We start from the raw sequence: 10,110 nt of genomic DNA on the forward strand, positions 1-10,110 counted from the left end.
TCTAGGTCTAAAATTAAACAAAGTTGGAAAATCAGCGGCAGCAACCCACTTGCATCTTTCTTGTACGATTGTTTTTCTATTTATCTAATGATTTGGTCACGGTTGGCATTTTTATGGAGAACTAGCTTGCACACATGTTGTGTGCGAGTAAAATCGGGGGTAATGTCTACTCCGATTCCTCGATGAGAGAACGAAGGGGGAGCACGGATCTTCGCATCGAGACCCAGGAAGAAGAAACGGTATATCCGACATCGGACATGGTAAAGCAGCGTGCTCGGGCCGAGTATAAGTTCTAGACCTTGGGAGACACGGCGAACGATTATGCATGACGGATAAAGGGTCATAATACTCGTCCTCAAATGGATATTACGGTGCGAATCTCGCTCGATGTCGATTATGGATCAACAATTATTGGGAAATAAAGATTTGCACATGTTTAAAACTTATTACAGGATTGAAACTCTCCTACTATATAAAGGGGAAGTTTTTCTTTAGTCTCACACATTGTAACACGCAATTCAAAGCAATAAAAGTTTACTTTTGCCTTCTAGCTACTATTAAAAACTTTACTCACATGTTATGTTCTTCATTCACGATTGGGCTCGAACCGAGGGTCCAATCGAGGATGAGGTAACTATTCAATCTAAGATCAATCCTGATCTTAACATTGTGATTGGTTTGATCGTTTATTTCATCTTTAATTCATTTATCTGTTACTCTTAATTAATCGTGTTGAATTAAACCACATATCCTTTAAACCGCGTACAAATTTAGTTGTTATCCAATTTTGTGGTAAACAATTTGGCACTCACCGTGTGGCTAAGGGTAATAGTGGTGATTTGATAAGAATCTCCATAACACATCCTATTTTACGCTTGTTCTTTGAAATCTTAGTTTTAGGTCAGCCTAAAAATGTCAAACTCTCAGCCAACCCACTTAAACCTTGACGTTAAGTCTGGCCATCACGGCAAAAATAATAATTTGGGGCCCAGCAACGATATGCTTCTTGCCGATGCCAACGGTGTCCCAGCTACCGACCCGTTCGATGCTAACTCGTAGGTGGCTATCAACATCAATTTGTCAACTGATCCCGAAAATAGTATTTGCGGGGGACCTCGACTAACAACTCGAGAAGTGCTCGAAGGCGAAGGTGATGGGGTAAGCTTACAGCTGATTTTCGAAATACTACAAGCTCAACAAGCGGCAATGGCACAGTTGCAGAACCAAAGCCACCTCCCCAACAGGATAGAGCCCAAACAATCCCGGGAAAGCGTTCGAAGAGACGAACAAATTACCGAGATAATGAAGATGCTCGAAGCATTGACAAAATAGGTGGAGTCGGGCGAGAAAAAGATCGAGGTTAATGACAAGAAGGTGGAAACATACAACTCCAAGGTCGATCAGATCCCGGGGGAACCCCCAATATTGAAGGGACCGGACTCCAAAAAGTTTATCCAGAAGCCATTTCCTCCGAGCGCGACACCAAAGTCGATCCCAAAGAGGTTTCGTATGCCCGACATCCCCAAATAATGGGACCACGGATCCTGTGATGACCCAAAATGTCATCTTTAAATTTAATAATTAATTCTATATTCTAAGACCTCGAAAAGCACTATTTATCATTACTCGACTTGCGTGTGCAGTCCGTAAAACTTTTTCGGAAAATTTAAGGTGAAAAATGAATTAAAATGTGAATTAGAGCTTTAAAACTCAACTAAGTTGACTTTGGTCAATATTTTGAGCAAACAGACTCGGATCAGTATTTTGACAATTTTGGTAGGTCTGTATCATGATTTGGGACTTAGGTGTAATCCCGAAATTAAATTCCGAGGTCCCTAGCCCGAGATATGGAATTTTTGATGAAAAATTAAAAGTTTAAGTTCAAATAGTGACCGGATGTCAAATTATGTACAAACGATCCCGGAATAGAATTTTGAATATTACAACAGCTCCGTATGGTGATTTTGGACTTAAGAGCGTGATCGAAATTTTATTTGGAAGTCCGTAGTAGAATTAGGCTTGAAATGCCGAAAGTTGAATTTTTGGGAAGTTTGACCGAGAGGTTGACTTTTTGATATCGGGGTCAAAATCCGATTCTGAAAATTTTCATAGCTCAGTTATGTCATTTATGACTTGTGTGCAAAATTTGAAGTCATTCCGAATTGATTTGATGTGTTTCAACACAAGATATAGAATTTGAAAGTTCAAAGTTCATTGATTTTGATTTGAGGTGTGATTTGTCGTTTTGATGTTGTTTGATGTAGTTTGAAGCCTCGACTAAGTTCGTATGGTATTTTGGGACATGTTGGAATAATTAGTTAAGGTCCCGAGAGTCTCGGGTGGATTTCGAAAGGTAAACGGAATGGATTTCGAACAAAGTGCTGGAAAACAAATTTCTGTTGCAGAAATTCCGTGCGTGGAGCCAAGTTTGGAAGTTTATATCTCGCAATGCATAAGGAATCAGAAAATGTGCAAAACATAAAAGTTGTAGTCGTTGGATTATAGGTTCCAGAAAGTTAAACTATGTATTATTTGGACATTTGTACAGAAAGTTATGATGGATTGAATGAAGGCTTGTAGAACAGTTTCGCCAGAATTTTCGCCAGCAATTCTGATGCATACAGCTGACTTTGGGAGCCTATATCTCGCAATGCATAAGGAATCAGAATAATTGCAAAACATGAAAGTTGTAGTCGGTGGATTCTAGTTTCCAGAAAGGTAAACCATTTATCATTTGGACATTTGTACATAAAGTTATGATCAATTGAAATAAGACTAGTAGAGCTATTTCTGGTGGACTTTTAGTGACGAAAAATGGACTTTTAGTGACGGATTGGCAGAAACTTAAGGACAAAAAATGATCATTTCATTCATTTCATTTTGGATTTTTGGAGCACGGTTCTTGGACGATTTTTGGGCGATTTTCACGGGAAAATATTGGGGTAAGTGTTCATTATCCTATATTGATTATATTTCATGATTCCATACTCATTTACATCATGAATCCGTGAATTTATGGAAGAAAAATCAAGATTTTTGCAAAATCTTCCAAAAACAAAAATTTAAGATTTGGAGGTCGAGTTGTTATCGAATTTTGGTAAAATTGGTATGGGTGGACTCGTAATTGAATGGGTTATCGGATTTTATAAGTTTCGCCGGATTCCGAGATGTGGGCCCCACGGACAAATTTTGAGCTAATTTCGGATTTTAATGAAAATGTAATATTTTCTTATGAAAGTGATTACTATAATTTTTGTTGACTGTATCGAATTAATTATGACTAGATAAGAGTCGATGGGAGTCGGAAAATCGAGAAAAAAGCATAATACTTGGTTAAATTGGAGCAAGTCGAGGTAAGTGACTTGTCTAACCTTGTGTAGGGGAAAATTCCCCTAGGATTGGTATTAATGTGATTATTGAAATGTGTTGAAAATCGTGTGCACGAGGTGACGAGTGTGTACACGGACTAGATTGTGAAAGATTATATTTTAAATTGTGTAGATCACTGTTGCGCATTTATTAAATTATTTTATCTTGTTATATTCTTCATCATTGATCTGAGATATATACTTCAAATTTGTTTGATCTTTTCTTACTAATTGTTTTACCTGTTTAGTTGAAACTTGATTTCTTTTATTCTGTGCATTATTTGAAGGTTGATTTTCTTTAAATTAAATATTATTAATATGAAGTATTTGACATTTTTAAACTTGATATTGAAGCAACGTAGTAAAGATTTTGAAATATTATTTTCCTAAATTATTTACTCCTGAATATTTTTATACTCATTGTGAGGGAGCCGTGAGCTCTTTATTGTGGAAAAATATTATTGTTGAATTATTTTGACATGAGCCGTGAGCTCTTTATTATGGAAAAATATTATTGATGAATTATTTTGACATGAGCCGTGAGCTCTTTATTGTGAAAAAATATTATTGTTGAATTATTTTGACATGAGCCGTGAGCTCTTTATTGTGAAAAACTATTATTGATGATTTATTTTGGCATGAGCCGTGAGCTCTTTATTGTGAAAAAATATTGTTGTTGAATTATTTTGGCAAGTTAAATTATTTGAGCACTTGAGGTGCAAATTGTGATATATTGTGATATTGATACGCATGCGGTGGTATAAGGTCTGGGTGTTGAAACGCATGCGGTGAGATAAGGGTGGCTTGATATGCGTGGCTAGTAGGGGAACTACTAGAAGTCATGCGGTGTGATAAGGGTGGCTAAAACGCGGGATGCTATTTCGGGAAAAATGTTTTCTTTAAATAAATTGTGAAGGCTCCCGCGGTGATATAAGGAAATGAGATATTGTGAATTTATTTATGATTTGGGACTACGAGGCGGTACCTCGGGAGTGCCCTTGTTGATATTGATTTATGGCCGTAGTTGCCTTTGATTATTATTGTGATTTTCATAAAGTTGAAGGAAATTCTGTTTTGATTTCCACGAGATATTATTTGCAATTATTTGGTGTCATTAAATGTGACATACTATTTGATTCATTTTCAATGTCATTTTATTTTACTACATTGATAAATATTTTACCATGCCATTATTATATTCCAGTAGGGCCTCACCTGACCTCGTCACTACTCTACCGAGGTTAGGCTTGGCACTTACTGGGTACCGCTGTGGTGTACTCATACTACTCCTCTGCACATCTTTTTGTGCAGATCCAGGTACACTTTACCAGCCTAGACGTCAGTGAGTTACTTGCGCACGGAGACTTCGAGGTATATCTACCAGCGTCCGCAGACTCCGGAGTCCCCTTCTATCATTTTATGTTGCTTCCTTATATTTTATTAGGACCTTGACATATAGAGACATTGAGAATAAATTCTTAGAAACTTGTGACTTATTTCTACCGGGTTTTGGGAGTTGAAATTGTTTGAATTGTAGTTTATTTATTTCAGATATTTATTATTATTTTGCATTGATAGGCTTACCTAGTCTTAGAGACTAGGTGCCATCACGACATCCTACAGAGGGAATTTGGGGTCGTGACAAGTTGGTATCAGAGCACTAGGTTCATAGGTGTTATGAGTCACAAACAGGTTTAGTAGAGTTTTGCGGATCGGTACGGAGACGTCTGTACTTATCTTCGAGAGGCTATGGAATTGTTAGGAAATATTCACTTCTTTGACTCATTATCGTGCGGCATTGATTTAGCTTGAAACATATATCTTATATTCCTTTGTATCCACTCGTGTATGACATTGCGCACTCGATATCAGTTGTGCGTCGACGGTTCGTAATGCCGTATATGGACTATGAGGGAGCCAGAGATGCTCAAACATTGCCTCAACGTGTGGTTCCGATTGAAGATGCGGACGTATTGAGAGATCACCTAGTGAATCATGTGCGGGGTGCAACGAACATTGGCGTCTGGTTGATTTATACAAGCTGTGAAGATTATTATTGTGGATTATCGGACGTTGTGACCTATGACTTCGTGCTGAGTAGGGGGAGTCCACTACCAATGGGTGGATTACGGGTCATGTATTATATCAATTTTGGCCTGAAATGTATATATGTGGTACTGAAAGGTTCCCTAAAATTTACACATGTTTAAGACCTGAGATTTTGTATAGGATAAGGTTGGGACTTACGGTATGTCCGCCTCCTTAATAATCCTATACTTCAATACCAAAGGAATTATAGAAACAACTCTAAATTTATAGAAGGTCTACTCAGCGTGGACGTCACTGTTGCGGATTTTGGAGTGCTTCGGAGTAAGTATAGTTGTTGACGAGATTCTGGACTATGTGGTTCGTGCCAAGATTTGTCTGTATGGAGCTCTACTTTTGTGATCGTGTGTATAAATAGGGGTAAGGGTTACCCCAAAGAAGAATCAAAGAGTATGTTAAGAAATGGGTCAGCTCAACAGTGTTGAGTCAGCATAACAAAAGAAGAAATTTGCCTTGGGAGAGATAATTCTCCACCAGTGTTCGTGGTAAGCCTATGAAGAGGGCAGACCAGCCAATGCAACACCGCCCACTTGGCTCAGGCAGTCGTCCAGCCCAGTCCACACATCGGATTACTCGGGGTGCTCTAGTAAGTTCTTTTAATGTACCACCGACATGAGTTCCTACAATGGTTATTCCAGTTATCTGCACAGACTCAATATGAGCAGCCTAATCCGCAAAAGGGCTGTTATGAATACGGTGATACTAGGCTCATCATGAGAAAAATTGTCAAAAACTTGGGAGAGACTTATTTCATCAAAGCACTCACGCTACTTGTTCCATTGCAGTTACTACACCACCCACACGACCAGTTAGGGGTGGAGGACAGACGGGTAAAAGGCGTCCTAGAGGTGGAGACCCAGCCGTTGATATATTTATTTTACGGTATGGCGGAGGTCGCTACATCAGATGGTGTCGTTACAGGTACGACCTCGATTTAATATAAAGGAATAATTTCCTTAAGTTGATTCAGTTCTCAATATCGAAACGAGTCTTCCTATTGTGCTCCACTTATGAGTGAGCTTCATAATTTTATAATTTACTTATGTGTTTACCCCTGTTGGGAGATTTTATGGAGATAACTACGCCTATCATTTCGTGTTGGTCACTAATAAGAGCTGCGAGGCTAAATGTGGCTTTCTGTTACTCATTTCGGTAAATTTTGATGTAAATTCCGAATAATTAATTGCAAATTATGAATTATATGCCCTACCGGTGTGGGGTTCATTATGTGTTGTGATTTGGTGTAACCGAATTTATTTAAAAGGAGAAAATAGAAATTTTCAATTGGCACGATTTGCATATTACTTGTGATTCAGAACTGAGGACGAGATCCTCACATTTTTATATAAATTGATATGTTTAAACAGGGCTACGAGCTGCGGTGGAAGTTATATAAGGACGAGATCCTTGTGAGAAAAATTCTTGTGTTTAAGTTCTCCCTTGTGAAATTAAATTTATACTATAGTACTAATAGGGAGTCATGCCTGTTAGGCTTATTTGAAAATTCTTATATGAAATTCTCTGTGCATAGTTGTCAAATTCTTATTGTTATTATTAATTTTTAACCTACGAGGTAGGTGCCCGCCTAGGTGGCGTTAAATGTGACTCGTTAATTTGGGTAAATAATTTTGAGGTCTTTATGCCTCGTGTCTCGTTATCAGTATTGTGAAAGTTTGAAATGAGATTTTCGTTAACATGAAGTTAATTGATGATTCGGTAATTGATTATGAACAACTATTAAGACCAGATTGACCCAGAAGGGTGCTCCATTCAGATGGACCGAGGAATGTGAGGAAAGCTTCCAAAAGCTCAAGACAGCTTTGACTACAGCCCCAGTATTGGTATTACCTATAGGTACAGGATCTTATACTGTGTATTGTGATGCGTCACGTATTGGTCTCGGCGCAGTGTTGATGCAAGACGGTAGGGTGATTGTTTACGCGTCCAGAAAGTTAAAGGTGTATGAAAAGAATTATCCTGTACATGACCTGGAGTTAGCAGCTATTGTTCATGCCTTAAAAATTTGGCGGCATTATTTGTACGGTGTCCATTGTGAAATCTACACCGATCACCGGAGTCTACAGCATCTGTTTAAACAGAAGGATCTTAATTTGCGGCAGCGGAGATGGTTAGAGTTGCTTAAGGATTATGATATCACCATTCTCTATCATCCGGGGAAGGCCAATGTGGTGGCCGATGCCTTGAGTCGTAAGGCGGAGAGTTTGGGTAGCTTAACATATTTACCGGTAATAGAGAGGCCTTTAGCCATGGATGTTCAGGCCTTGGCCAACCAGTTTGTTAGATTGGATATTTTCGAGCCGAGTCCTATTTTGGCTTGCGTGGTTTCCCAGTCTTCACTTTATGATCGTATCAGGGAACGTCAGTATGATGACCCCCATCTGCTTGTCCTTAAGGACACAGTTCAGCACGGCGATGCCAAGGAAGTCACAATTGGAGATGAAAATGTATTACATATGCAGGGCAGGCTATGTATGCCTAATATAGATGGTTTTCGTGAATTGATTCTCCAGGAGGCTCACAGTTTGCGGTACTCCATACATCCGGGTGCTGCAAAGATGTAGCAGGACTTGAGGCAACATTATTGGTGGAGGAAGATGAAGAAAGACATAATGAAATATGTAGCTCGGTGCCTATATTGTCAACAGGTGAAATATGAGCATCAACGACCGGGTGGATTGCTTCAGAAGTTGGAAATTTCAGAATGGAAATGGGAGCAAATCACTATGGATTTCGTCGTTGGGCTCCCACGGACTCGGAGGAAGTTCGATGTAGTTGGGTGATTGTGGATAGATTGACCAAGTCAGCTCATTTCATTCCTGTGATTACTACTTACTCTTCAGAGCAACTGGCTCAGGTATATATTCACGAGATTGGCAGACTTCACGGTGAACCGGTATCTATCATCTCTGACTGGGGTACACAGTTTACCTCACGGGTTTTGGAGGGCTGTACATCAAGAGTTGGGTACTCGTGTGGATAAGAGTACAACATTTCACCCTCAGACGGATGGGCAATCCGAACACACTATTCAGATATTAGAGGATATGTTTCGTGCGTGTGTGATAGATTTTGGGGGTGCTTGGGATCAGTTCTTACCACTTGCGTATCTTGCTTACAACAACAGTTATCAGTCAAGCATTCAGATGGCTCCGTATGAGGCCTTGTATGGTAGGTGGTGCCAGTCCCCAGTGGGTTGGTTCGAACCGGGCGAGGCTAGGCTATTGGGTACAGACTTGATCCAGGATTGACTTCGTACATCCCAATCTAGATAGAAGAGTTATGCGAATCGAAAGGTTCGTGATGTTGCATTCATGGTTGATGAGCGGGTATTGCTCCGGGTTTCGCCTATGAAGGGTGTGATGAGGTTCGGGAAGAAGGCAATTTGAGCCCTAGGTATATTGGGCCTTTAGAGATTCTTGAAAGAGTTGGAGAGGTAGCTTACAGACTTGCGCTACCACCTAGTCTCTCTGCAGTTCATCCGGTATTCCATGTTTCTATGCTTCAAGAATATCACGGGGATTCGTCTCATGTGTTAGACTTCAGTTCGGTTCAGTTGGACAAGGATCTATCTTATATTGAGGAACCAGTGGCTATTTTAGATAGGCAGGTTCGAAAGCTGAGGTCAAAGAACATTGCTTCCGTGAAGGTTCAGTGGAGGGGTCATCTGGTCGAGGAGGCGACTTGGGAGACCGAGCATGATATACGTAGCCGTTATCCACACTTATTCACAAGCTCAGGTACTTTTTCTAACTCCGTTCGAGGACGAACGTTTGTTTTAGAGGTGGCGAATGTGATGACCCAAAATGTCATCTTTAAATTTAATAATTAATTCTATGTTCTAAGACCTCGAAAAGCACTATTTATCATTACTCGACTTCCGTGTGCAGTCCGTAAAACTTTTCCGGAAAATTTAAGGTGAAAAATGAATTAAAATGTGAATTAGAGCTTTAAAACTCAACTGAGTTGACTTTGGTCAACATTTTAAACAACAGACTCGGATCAGTGTTTTGACAATTTTGGTAGGTCTGTATCGTGATTTGGGACTTAGGTGTATGCCCGGAATCAAATTCTGAGGTCCCTAGCCCGAGATATGGAATTTTGATGAAAAATTAAAAGTTTAAGTTCAAATAGTGACCGGATGTCAAATTATGTACAAACGACCCCGGAATAGAATTTTGAATATTACAACAGCTCCGTATGGTGATTTTGGACTTAGGAGCGTGATCAAAATTTTATTTGGAAGTCCGTAGTAGAATTAGGCTTGAAATGCCGAAAGTTGAATTTTTGGGAAGTTTGACCGAGAGGTTAACTTTTTGATATCGGGGTCGAAATCTAATTCTGAAAATTTTCATAGCTCAGTTATGTCATTTATGACTTGTGTGCAAAATTTGAAGTCATTCCGAATTGATTTGATGTGTTTCAACACAAGATATAGAATTTGAAAGTTCAAAGTTCATTGATTTTGATTTGAGGTGTGATTTGTCGTTTTGATATTGTTTGATATAGTTTGAAGCCTCGACTAAGTTCGTATGGTATTTTGGGACATGTTGGAATAATTAGTTAAGGTCCTGAGGGTCTCGGGTGGATTTCGGAAGGTAAACGGAATGGATTTCGG

The sequence above is a fragment of the Nicotiana tabacum genome, chromosome 19 (genome assembly GCF_000715075.1).
Source record: "Nicotiana tabacum cultivar K326 chromosome 19, ASM71507v2, whole genome shotgun sequence".
Classification (NCBI taxonomy): domain Eukaryota; kingdom Viridiplantae; phylum Streptophyta; class Magnoliopsida; order Solanales; family Solanaceae; genus Nicotiana; species Nicotiana tabacum.